A 14,053-nucleotide genomic window follows, 5' to 3' on the forward strand; every position below is an offset into this window, starting at 1 on the left:
TGCCCTCTCTTGCTATCTCTGTCTCTATACATGGAATCAACCAGTATGGATCCATGGCCATCTCTCAAATAAATAAATAAGATCTTAAAAAAAAAAAAGAGAGATACTGACACTTCACATTTCCTTCCTCAATTTCTACAGTTCCCTTATTCCCTGGTCTCCACTCTTACAATTCATTTGAAATTTGTGCAGAGCCCGACAACCTTATCTCTACTTTCATCTCAGTTGATTTTAATCGATATTTGACCCTATTAATGTCCTCCTTTTCCTTGACACTTTTTTTTTTTTTTGGCAGTTTTATTCTGGCCAATCTCCTGCATCTTTCTGATAGCAACCCAAATGTCCATCAATGGATGAATGGGTAAATAAAATACAGCATATACCTACAGTGGAAATCACTCAGCCTTAAAAAGTAAGGAAATTCTGGCACATGCTACAACATGGATGAACCTTGAGGACATCATACTAAGTAAAATAAGCCAGTCACAAAAGGACAAGTATTGTATGATTCCACTTATATGAGATACCAAGGGTAGTTAAACTCACAAAGCCAGAAAATAGTGATGGTTGCTAGAGGCTGGAGGGAAGGAGAACTGGGAAGTTGTTTTTTAAGATGGACAGTGGTGATGGCTGTACAACAGTATGAATGTACTTAATACCACTGAACTATACACTTAAAAATAGTTAAGACGCTAAATTTTATGTCACGTGTATTTTACCACAATAGAACAAATTGGAGGAAAATTATTCTGGTGCCATATTACTCAACCCAGGACAAGTATGTATCTTTCCTTCCCAATGCAATGTTTTCTCATAATACTACAAAGTACTCATCTTCTCAAACACCCATTCACGTTGCATAATCTTGGTTATTTCAAATATAATCATTCCAGTGGTGGATAATAGTTTCAGTTAATTCCACCTGCTACAGGTTGAAGAGATGGTTTACCAAACCTTCAGATAACAAAAGAAAAGCAGCAGAATCCTAAAAACCTAGCTGGTGATCACTTGCCCACCTGGTGTTTATGTTTACTCACCTCACTGACTAGCCATCTGTCTTTTGTCTAATGAACCTCAGCCTTGTTAATCCACCTAGCAGTAAATATGCTCACAGACGGCTCTCATCAAAAGGTGCTCCAGCTTTAACAAGGCAGTCTGCATTTGTACAGAGTGGTACGAGTCCAGACCTGTGCCTGGAAGGCACTCTACTATATGGGAGACACAAAAAACACTTTTAAAAATATCATTTATATTCTCAACAAACTGAGGGTTCTAGAGGGGAGGGGCGTGGGAGGATGGGTTAGCCTGGTGATGGGTATTGAGGAGGGCACGTACTGCATGGAGCACTGGGTGTTATGCACAAACAATGAATCATGGAACACTTCATCTAAAACTAATGATGTAATGTATGGAGATTAACATAACAATAAAAAAATTTAAAAAATATATAATTTATATTCTCAACAATATATTAATATTAGTTACAATTGCATTACAAAGATTTGAGAATCACTAAACCTTTTTAAAGAAACATCTGAATCATTAAGAGGAACTTCCTAAGCGAAAAAATGTGTATATCAAATTTAGAAAGCAAACAGCAACAATGAACACTAAATTGAGTCCTTTAAAAGAAAAAGGGTGTGGGTGGGTAATTTGCAAAGTCAACTTGAGAAATTCTTTGAGAACTAAAAGGATGGAGAATGCGGTTGAAGATAATAAAGAAGTTCAGAGCCTCGCTAGACTGTGGTACATCCGTCCTTGGGAACACTATGTAGCAATTAAAGGAAATGAGCTGTTAATACCTGCAACAATTCAGATGGATCTCAAGGGCATTATGATGAGTGAAATAAGCCCATCTCCAAAAGTCACATACTATTTGATTCCACTTATATAACAATCTCAAATTACAAAATTACATCAGTTGAGAACCAGTTAGTGGTTTCCAGGGGCTAGGGATGGTAAGGGGTCAGGGGCATGACTATGAAGAGAGGGAGATCTCTGTGTAGATAGAATAGTTCTGTATCTTGATGGTGGTGGTGATCACACAAATCCGTGCATGTGCCAGAATGGCACAGAACTATGCATACTCCCTGTACCAAATTCCTGGTTTGATACTGTAATACAGTTAAGTAGGGAATAACATCAGGGGCATATGGATGAAGCACACAGGACATTTCTCTGTTCTGTTTTTTTTTTTTTTTTAAGATTTTATCTATTTGACAGAGAGAGAGAGAGCACAAGCAGGGGAAACGGCAGGCAGAGTGAGAGGGAGAAGCAGGCTCCCCGCTGAGCAGGGAGCCTGATGCGGGGCTCGATCCCAGGACACTGGGACCATGACCTGAGCCGAAGGCAGACGCTTAACCGACTGAGCCACCCAGCCGTCCCATCTCTGTACTATTTTTGTAATACACTGTGAATCTATAATGATTTCAAATAAAAAGTATTTAAAAAAAGACATGTTCAATAAATGGAAAAGATCCAATATGTACATAAAGAAGGAAGAAGGGGAAGAAAGTAATAATCAGGAAGGAATAGAAAAAAATATGCTAAGCCAAAGAAATATTTGTTTCTATCTATTTTGAAAGGGCCAATCAGGCAAAACCAATGTAGTATATAGCCCACAGCTACAAATATCTTTGAAATTTATGGTTTTTGAGGATAATAAAAAGCCGTATAGGCAGAAACTACAAATAATATGCAAAAGGAAAACGGTTGGAGTTAAAATTACACTTTCTTTTTATAATACTAAATTTTGGTGGTGTCAAGAGTGATTTCTATGCAAATAGTTCTGAAAATGTGAAATTACTTCAAAAGCTTGTTTAAAATGCGTATTCCTGGACCTTATCTCCACAGATTCTGAGGCAGATGGCCCAAGAATCACATTATTTGAGTAAGACTGGTCTACTGAATTTTGCAGAGAAAAGATTTAGGGTGAAAAAATCTTAACCTAGCCAAGCTTTTATTAAAGTGAGAAGGAATCAGAAAGTGTAAATTTCCATTGACCCTTTTTTGGGGAAAAAGGTACTTATATCTGAAAAATACTACAACTGATGAAAAGAATACATAAAAATTATAAAACCTCAAGAGGAGATATGGTATTAAAAAATCGGTGATGTGTAATGCACCCATTACAATTAGCATTAAATTTTAATCAGTAGTTTTTAACACAGCTACGCTATACAATTTATCTATCAGAAATATTTCTTGGGGGGTGCCTGGGTGGCTCAGTCACTGGGTGTCTGCCTTCGGCTCAGGTCATGATCCTACCCTGGGATCGAGCCCCGCATCAGGCTCCCTGCTCCTCGGGAGGCCTGCTTCTCCCTTTTCCTCTCCCCCTGCCCCTCCTTGTTGTTCCCTCTCTTGCTGTGTCTCTCTCTGTCAAATAAATAAATAAAATCTTAAAAAAAAAAAAAAGAAAGAAATATTTCTTGGGAAAGAAAATACACAATATAAAAAAAGGAAGTCTTAATATCAAAGAATTTAAATAAACCTCAATTAATTAATTAATACATGTTGGGAGGGAGGAGAAAAGGGAAAAGTAAGTATTACGAGTCTCATCTGATATAGGAGAATCAATAGTAATCATATTTTTGTCATTAGTTTAAAATTATACATATATATAGGAAACTAATGCAACAGTGTGTATCAATTATACTTCAATAAAAATTACATATTTTGGGGATGCCTGGGTGTCTCAGTCGTTAAGCATCTGCCTTCGGCTCAGGTCATGATCTCAGGGTCCTGGGATCAAGCCCCGCATCGGGCTTCCTGCTCCACGGGAAGCCTGCTTCTCCCTCTCCCACTCCCCCTGCTTGTGTTCCCTCTCTCACTGTGTCTCCCTCTGTCAAATAAATAAAATATTTTAAAAAAATAAAAAATAAATTACGTATTTTGTCTATTGACCTGTGTATGTATTAAGTTATACATGTATAGAATATGTATAGAATATGTATACAATGTATGCATTTATAACTATGCATATATTAAAGCTAAATACAATAGAACACAAATGAGACAAATGTACTGTACATTCTACAAATACTTGTAGGAAAAGAATAAAAGGAAAAAAGAAAATCCTCAATGATGTATATAATGCATAGGGGAGAAGAAAATAAGTATAAACCAGAAATTTAAAAATAAAATGGCAAAAGAAGATCATACATCACTTTTTATGGTAAATCTAAATGACTTAAAAGGAAAATACCATCAGATTGGATCATAAGAGAAATCACAGTCACTGCTTCTTAAGAGAAGCATACACATAAACAAATCAACAAAGAAATGTTGGAAATAAAGAGGTTCAGAAAGTATCTCCAGTCAAAATGGATACTAAAAAGTCAGAGGAGCAGGAAGGTAGGAATTAGAATCAAAGAATCATGTATGTGGCAAAAAAATATGAAATGGAATAAAATGATTATTATACATCTATGAAAGTCACAATGCAAAATGCAAATATAACAATTATGAAAAACACATATAGCAGAGAAATACATAAAATATATTAGGAAAGAAAGGAAAAATTCACTTAAAATTTAACATAAACCTTGAGGTGCCTGGGTGGCTCAGTTAAGCATACGGCTCTTGATTTCAGCTCAGGTAATGATCTCAGGTCCTGGAATCAAGTGCTGTGTAGAGCTCTGTGCTCAGTGGAGAGTCTGCTTGAGGATTCTCTACCTCTCCCTCTCCCTCTGTCCCTCCCCCTGCACGCGTACTCTCTAAAATAAATAAATAAATCTTAAAAAAAAATTTTTTAACATAACTGTTAACTTTTAACAGGTACATGAAGGAGATGAAACAGAATTTCAAAAGAATTATAAAAATTGTAAGAATTATAAAATATCATTCACAGGCATGATTAAACTTTACATTATATAGAGAACACACACTTTTCTACAACATCCACAGAACAAATATTAAAATTGACTCTATCAGTTTTGATAAAATAGTGTTTTTACTCAACCACCCCAAAGGGTATATTCTTTGCATATCTAGTATGCAATCCAGGATGTTAAGAAGTAATCAATATTCTCTAATTCTTAAAAATTCTTAGCCCTATGGATAGGTGTTATATCTGATTTAGTCACTGTCTCATAACAGTGTTAGAGACTTAAAAATAAAATCTTCAGCCTCTCTATACACTTTACCTCACTATACTAGGCTGAGTAAAGGCCTCCAAATATGTTCCAATCCTAATTCCTGAACCTATAAATCACCCTATATGGTGAAATGGACTGTGCAATTAGGATAAAGGATCTTGACATGAGGAGGTTATCCTGGATTGTCCAGGTAGGCCAGAAATGCAATCACAAGTGTTCTTATAAGAGGAAGGCAGAAGGAAATTTCACCACAGAAGAGGAGAAAGCAATGTGACCACAGAGGCAGAGACTGAAGTGGTGTGGCCACAAGCCAAAGAATGACACAGCCACCAGAAGCCAGAATAGACAAGGAATAAATTCTACCCTAGAGCCTCCAGAAGGAGCATGGCCCGGCTGACACCTTGATTTCAGTCCAGTGAATAATTTCAGACTTTTGGCCTCTAGAATTGTGAGTGAATAAATTTGTGTTATTTTAAGCTGTCAGGTGTGTGTTTTAAACCATCTGCCAAAGGAACTAGGACACCGACATTCTCAGTATGCCCACCTAGTTCCCTCTCTGGGACTCTCAATGTATCAGCAATGGTACCATTATTTTCCTTGTCAGCCAATCACCATGAATTTCTCCCCTTCTTACAACTATATCCAAAATGTGGGAGAGGGAGGAAACAAGTCCATTTTTATCTCATCTCCAAATTAAAGAATATCTCCACAAGAGAAGTATAACTACATACCATTTTAAAGTAAAATTACCTCAGTTTATATTCTTGTCCTCTCCTGATGCAACTGCTAGAAATGAAGAAAGTATCTCAGCAACCTATAGGCAATGGAGATAAAAGAAGTGTCAGAAGAGCACAGTGCCTAAGCCAAGTCTTTTAAAAAAGATTCCTGGGGGTGGCTGGGTGGTTCAGTTGGTTAAGTGTCCGACTCTTGATTTCAGCTCAGGTCTTGATCTCAGGGTCTTGAGTTCAAGCCCTGCAAAAGAGCTCTGTACATCTCTTTCTCTTACCAAAACTTTAAGTTGCTAATATATTTTTCACCATAATTTTATTTTTAATTAGTACTCTTGGTGGAAAAGTAATGCATTTGATTTAAGTAGAGGCTATAATAAAGTCATTTGTCCTAAGAACCTTGCAGTTCTTCCTTAAGGAGTTCTCCCACCTTGATTTACAATGGGCCTTAACTTTCAGGAGATTCAACATAGCAGCTTCAATAAAAAAGTAGATCCTGTAAGTCCCTCAATATTTGACCCGAAGGGACATTAAACATTTCTTGTGAGGCCAATGTCCACTGTAGGAACTAGATTGGGCCAGTTAATGTTTCCATGCTTATGTTTTTCTTCCTCAGTTTTTAAAGCCCTTTCACTGCTCTTGAGCAAATAGGAAGTGAACACTGTGGACTGTCATGGTCTAGCTACGAAAACAGAGATCATGTCCAGTGTTCACAGAAGAATGGAAAGCACAGTTGGTCCATGGAGAATGGAGAGGCTAAGAGTTGCACTGGGAACTGTAAAATAACCCTGGACATTGGCAATAGCAGGAAGTCCTTATCATCCTGAAGCTGGAGGGACCATGGGAAAACATGCAATTACTGGAACCAAGAGGCCAGGACAGCCCTATGGAAACTAGAAATTACTGTGCATCTGGATATAGTGGGGGCTGGAGCCACAGAGCAGATAAAGCTGCAAGAGAAGCCATCCTAGGCTGAGGGGAGAGAGTATCTTGATTTCCCCCTCTCCCTTCTCATGCCCTGCAGTCTCCCAAAACTGACTTAATCCTGCTGATACTAAGCCTGGAAAAGTCAATCTGCAGAGGATTATCTGCACCCTCATAGTACAGAGCAGAGCAGGAGAGAAGCAAAGGACAGATCTGAGGGCGATCAGGCCCAGAAGCAGGACACTCTCGGATAAGATGATTTTATAGTGTTAGATAATGTGAAATATAATTTAATTCAACCTTTCCGTTTTACACAGAGGACATGAGGTCCAGAGAGATTAAACCATTAACCTAAATGCACACACACAGCAAGCTTTTAGGTCTCAGCACACAGCGTGCTTTTATTAGGAAACCATTTATTGTGAAACCATTCTCTGTTTAATTTAAGCCACATTATGAAGTGCGTGGTAGCTGGGTCCATTTCATATTCATTCCCAGTGTACGATTCAGTATTTGGTGACTGGAAAACACTCAAGAAAATATATATCGAACTGATACAAATTGAAAGAGAAAACATAGCCCATAACTGATTTAAAGTAGCTTTAAATAATTTCCAGTCAAATATGGGTCACTGAACATGTTAAACAAAGGAGACTGCTAAAACAATGTCTCATAAGTGTTTTAAAAGAAAACACACTTTCTCATTGGCCTGTGATGGTTTGCACTCTCTACCATTCAAAATGAGGCAATGATATGATCCTCTTTCAACTCTCAGACTGTTCTTTCATTTGAAATAATTGATAAACAAGGCAATGCAAGGCTTTACAGGTTGTATGGAACAGATATACAAATAAAAAACTAATAAATAATTTATGTGGTTATGTGTGGAAGGCATTGCCTAGAGCATTTCCTCCACAGTCATGACTATGGAGCAGAAAAGGAAACACAGGAAAAAATATACCCAAAGAGGAATATTTAAATAGCATGGTGGGCAGCTGGGGGAGTGATGACTAATCCTGCTGCTAGTAGTGGTTTAGAAACAAAAGACACAAGTTGGCTAGAGATCTTCTGTTTTCTTCTGTTACCATTCCTCTTTAAAGCTAATGCAGGAAGGGAGGGAGTGGGAGAAGGATAGACGGAGGGAGAGAAATCAGGGAAAGGTAGGCATTAGAGAGAATGCAAGCCAAAAACCCATGTCTTGTCTTTACTAAACAGAATATACATGTTTAAAAGCTCATTTAGAAGGCAACCCAATGGGAGCGCCTGGGTGGCTCAGTTGGTTGGTAAAGTGTCTGCCTTCAGCTCAAGTCATGATCCCAGAGTCCCAGGATGGAGATCTTTGTGTGGCTCTCTGCTCAGTGGAGAGCCTGCTTCTCCTGCCCCTCACCCTGCTTGTTGTTCACACTCTCTCTCAAATAAATAAATAAAATCTTTAAAAAAGAAAAAAGGCAACCTAATGTAAGTGGAATTAATGAAACTTCTACATTACTTAAAATTTGAACATTAGCTCCCTTCCCTTATCCATAAAAACTTAACATGCATTGAACTAATATAATAACATCTGATGGAAGTCAAAGAAACTACAGTTCAAAACTTAAAGGAAAAGAAACTATCAAATAATTTGAAGTGAAGAGAACCTGAAAGATGAAGAGAGAATGGCTAAATAAATAGAAAGGGTTTCCTTAGAAATTTACAATTATTAGGGAATATTTTTCAGGAAACATCCTAGGGATGAGAGAAGCTTTGACTCCTCCCCCCCCATCATTGGCCACCCAAACAAAGGCTGCTAATTTAGGGTGAGTGGAAAAGAAAGAAAGAAAGAAATATGTAAGAAAAACACTAAATTTTTTTAACTGAAGACTATTTTTCTAGGTGTCTAAAATAATATGAAACTTTAAGTAGTTCAAATGTTAAGTAAGTTTGTTTTTAGCAATTTATGTCAGTGGATTTGTGTCAGACAAATATACATAATGGGATTAAACAGAAGGAAATTAATATTAGACCTCAAGGTACAGTACAGGAGATGAGTAACTTAGGGCAATTTCAGCCAAAACAGAAAGACGTTCCCTTTCTTTTCTTATTATTAAGAATATAATTTTATTATCCTGTACACAGGTAAATAAACTTAAAAAAAATCAGGCGAGAACATTCAAAATTTGCATAAGATAGAATAAATTCAAGTAAAAAAAAAAGTATGTTCATATTTCATTTGAGTGCTAACCAAAAGATAATGGCATTTCTTAGAAGAAAGGCAATATTAAAATTTAAAATTGTAGAAGTCTATATTAGAATGATACATCATCATTGTAGCATTTTCACCCAAAATATTTTGTCTAAATGTAATCTTTAAGAAATAACCAGATAGGGCACCTGGGTGGCTCAGTCGTTAAGCGTCTGCCTTAGGCTCAGGTCATGATCCCAGGGTCCTGGGATCGAGTCCCACATTGGGCTCCCTGCTCTGCAGGAAGCCTGCTTCTCACTCTCCCACTCCCCCTGCTTGTGTTCCTGCTCTCGCTATCTCTCTCTCTGTCAAATAAATAAATAAAATCTTTAAAAAAAAAAAAGAAATAACCAGACAAATCCAAATTAAAAATTAGCTGTAAAAGGAATAACCCAGATTCTTTGTTAATATAAAAAAGGTAGAGAAACTGACTCCCACCTGCCCCCTTGAATCCATATGGTAGGACTGAATTCCCTTGGCTCTTGTGTGGGTGGGGCTAATCCTAGCCAATCAGTGATGAGTAGAAGTGACAAGGCACTTCTCCACCAGAATATTTCATTGTGAAGAAATCCACCAGTCTTCTGTCTTCCCCACAGTAGACCTGTAATTCTCTAGGTAGTAACTGCCCTATCAAATTAGTTCCTGATTAGTTCCAATATGTCAGTTCTGAGCAACTAGAAGATATACTATTTACGAATATAGTATCTCAAAAGGAAAAGGAAAAGTTCTATTTTGTAGAAGGTATTAGTCCCTTTGTCGATCAAATGAAGATAAATTATTCATTAGAATTTAATCTAAAGGAATCCAAGAACTAGAAGCTAATGGACAACATGTGATTAACGAATAAATTAGCTGAGCTTTATTCCAAGAGTTGCCACCAAGAACTATAATTTTCGCCAGGTCATCCAAATGCTTTGAGTTTTTTTCATGTGTGGATAAGATTACTTCAGGACAACGAGGCCTAAAAGAAAGATCAAACCCTTGTAGTCTTTTTACCTAAAGTGCAAAATTACCATGTTACTTGGATTATTTATTTATACTCCCACTTTGTTTCAAAAAAGATTTAAAGTAAATTCCATATTATTATTTTATTAACACATTAAAAATCCCTGAGTAAATCCATGAGGATTATAGAGGTTTCCCCCTTTATACTTCTCAAGATATTTTAAGCATATTGTAGAATTTATTCTCTCATGAATTTTATACAAACTGAAGTGAAAATCTCTTCTCTAGAATCCCATAGTACTTAGAAAGCATAGCAACAAAGAAAGAGGAAGATCATAATTAGAGGAAGTAAGTGTGTGTTTGACTTCCAACATGACAAGTTTTCTGATGCCCTGTTCTAAATATCAAAATAGTTGCATTTACTCAAATATAAAATACTCAATCTATGTAAAATTAAGGATTATGATTTAATTGTATGTATCTTAGATTATTATAGAGTATGTGTGAATTAATGATATCTTTTTTACCAACTAGTAGAAAACATTTAATATCTGTTATGGTTTTAGCCTTCCAATGTATATGTATATGATCTAAAATATAAAAATATCATCACTAACCTTACACTATAATTAAATATAAAAGTTGATTAACTTTAGCCAAATACATTTTAACAGCCTAATTTTAACTCCTCAAAAACTAGATAAATATTTGAAAATTATTCTTTTTTAAAATACAATTTTATAGGGTGTTACTAACTAAAAATCTCTTATACTTACGGATTTTCAGAGGTCTTCGCAAGTATTAAATCATAAATTATTGTGGATTTCCCAATTGTTAAACGTTTCCTTTCATGAGGTATTTTGTAAATTTTGACCAAAAAATTGTATTGGATAGAGCATGGGCTTCAGAATTAGCCAAGCCTGGGCTTATCAGTGATGGGGTTCAGGACACACTACCCCAAATTATGGCATCTTGGCATATTGAATATCTTAAACCGAAGGAGTTTGAGAAAATGGCAGAAGCAGGAAGGTACTTGGATCTCCCCACCACCTCACCCTTCTTTCCTGAAACAGGACATAAAACTCCCATGTGGAAGGTACCCTGCCTGTACCAGGAAGAAGGAAGACATTCTTATCACCAAAGATGGGTAATTGGGGGCTGAGAAATCCATATAAATGAACCTTGTTAAACTAACCGTTATCTTCCTAGTTACTTCTTTACCATTTGTGAAGACTCCCATGTACATGTAAAAATTCAATAAAACATATATGGTTTTCTCCTGTTAACCTGTCCTTGTCAGTTTAATTTTCAGAGCCAGCCTGGGACCCTAAAGTCCAGGAAAACTTTCCTGTCTCCTAAACCAGCTTAACTAAGCAAATATTGTATAACCCTGGATTATTTATCTACGTAAATTGAAGAGCTTCGTCATCATTATTTCTCAATTGGGGTGGTATTAACTACCTTTAAAAGATATTGTAAACAATAAATGAGGCTATTCAATTGCATTCAATAAGTGAACAACCACACTGTGAAAAGTGCCCATGATTCAACAGTCAAATTACATAGGTAAAGTGCCTACCAGAAATCAAGCAACTGCTAATTAGGCGTTGCTTCCCCTTTCCTCAACCCAAAGTTCTAGTAAATGTAAAGAGAAACAGGCACATTTAAAGAAATTTTCTTCAACTAATATACAACAGAGTATTTGAGGATTTGCTCATTTATCTTAGTCTATAGCTTGTCCCACAACTATTTTCATGACTAAGGATACCAAAACTAGACATTGTTTTTATCTCTAAATTTCAAGTCAGTTGTTAAGAGTTGTGATTAGACCACTCAAGTCAAAAATCTTGGAGGAATAATGAACACTGACTACAAATTGAACTGATTATCACATATTCTATCTGGTGATTTGAGAGTCCACTTCTCATTGTACACTGTAATTCAATGAAAAGATAGAGTACCAAACAAAACGAGTACTTAGGAGTAAGAAAAATTCAGACTTCAAACAGGCTATCAGTGTAATGTGCCGTGTTAGAGATGAATAATAATTAAAATGTGCCTCAAGGGCTCTTTCCCTCCCTCTTTTTTTCTGTTAAAAATACTACAGAGGAGGGTTTTGGGTTGTTTTGTTTTGTTTTGTTTTGTTTTGTTTTGTTTGATAAACAATTCAATCAAAATGGCCAAATCAATGATGCTTACAGGAGTTTCCTGTTCTTGACATCTAAGCCTTATTATAATGTTCTATTTCCTGTATTTCCTTGCTTAAACAGAATCTTGCTTCAGGCAACTTTTTATCTGAATTTCTGTGTGTAGAAACCAGGGACTCTTATTGAATTGTTTCTCACTGGCTACTTGATCTTCACAAAGCACTGAAATGGGACTTATGCCCTGGGTTATGCAATGGGGTGTCCCAGCCTATCAGTTAGCTGCACATCGCACACACACAGCTCATGTGCGTCAGGGCTAAATGCAATTAGAGGACCCAGAGCTAATACACAGAACACTTCTCTTTTAGCTATTCACCTCTGAATACATTAATCCTTCACTCTTTATAAAGCAATAACAAAGTAGGAAACAAAGATAGTACCTAATATGTAGGTCTCCCAAAACAGATACTGGTTTAAAGGTGCTTTTTTTTCAAAAAGTTACCTGGAACCTTCTCATGAAGGGAAAGAAGTCTTGAGCAATGGTTACTTTTATCACAGAGCTAAAGTTGCAATAATAAGCAGAAAGAAAGAACTGTAACAAAACACTAACTGAATAAAACAGAAATTCAATAAAATGATACAGAAAAATCAGTATTTTAAATTTATCCAGATTTAAATGTAAAGAGAATTAAATTGAGCATGAGAACATGTGGTTTCTAATCTTTGTTCTGCCACTAACTACTAATGTTGCCTTGAGCAAGCTGCCTGGAATCATATTTGGGAAACATGAGAATGAACAAGTTCTCTTTTAAATTCTTGAGAATTATTTTTTAGCTCTCCCCTTCGAAACTTGCTGAGTAAATTCTCTCATAAATATGAGGGAGTTATTTAAACTTAACTCAAATCCTTTATGAGCTATATTTTCTGTATCTAATTTTTGTAAGTTCAGGAAATATTTATTGATATTTTTTGACAAATCATAAATTCTTGTGGAATTCCCAATTGCTAACTGTCTCCTTTCATGAGATATTTTATAAATTTTTGCAATGGTGTCTTGGACAGAGAATTACCTTCCAAATGAGCCAAATCTGGGTCTACCAGCTTAATTAAATACATTTGTATAATCTTGGATAGTTTATCTACTTAAACTGAAATAGTCCTTTTAATTCGTTTTTTAAAATTCTGGGTCTTTTGTATCGTGAGTACTATAGCTGGGTAAAATATTTTAAAAGGTACTTCATAAAAGAAGATATGATGCTCAGTATCATAGTCATCAGTAAAATGCAAATTAAAATCAAAATGAGGTATCACTTTATATCCACTAGATTGTCTAATATTTAAAAAGCTGTCAATATCAAATATTGGGGAGGATGTAGAGCACCTGAAACACTCATGCATTGTTGATGGGAGAGTAAAACATTGCAACATTTTATAAGGCCTCAACATACATTTACCATATTACCCAAAATTACCAAGTGTTCACTAAGAATAAACAACTGCCTACACAAAGACTTGTTTATGAATGTTCACAGATATTCATAATAGCTGAAAATGGGAATTAGCCCCAATAACACAAGCAAATAGATAAACAAATTTGCCCTATCAATTGAATGGAATACTCTCCAACAATAAAAATGAATGAATGAATAATACACATATTGATATGGATGTATCTCAGAATCATTATCCTAAGTTAATGAAGCCTGGCACAACTCATCACATACTATATGATTTCATTTGCAGGAAGTTTTATAACAGAAAATGGTTGCTTGGACTTACGGGTGGAGGGAGACTGACTATAAAGGTGCACAAGGGAATTCATTGGGGTGATGAGAATATTCTATATCCTAATTGGAAAGATGGTTATAGGGTGTATATCTTTTTCAAAACTCATAGAGCATAGACTTCAAAAGTGGACCGCCAGATTGCCAGGAGCTTCTGAGGGAGTAAACAACCTTGAGTAAAATGATCAGAACTTGAACTGATGAACTC

The sequence above is a fragment of the Mirounga leonina genome, unplaced genomic scaffold, assembly GCF_011800145.1.
Source record: "Mirounga leonina isolate KUSES-001 unplaced genomic scaffold, KU_Mleo_1.0 Mir_151, whole genome shotgun sequence".
Taxonomy (NCBI): Eukaryota; Metazoa; Chordata; class Mammalia; order Carnivora; family Phocidae; genus Mirounga; species Mirounga leonina.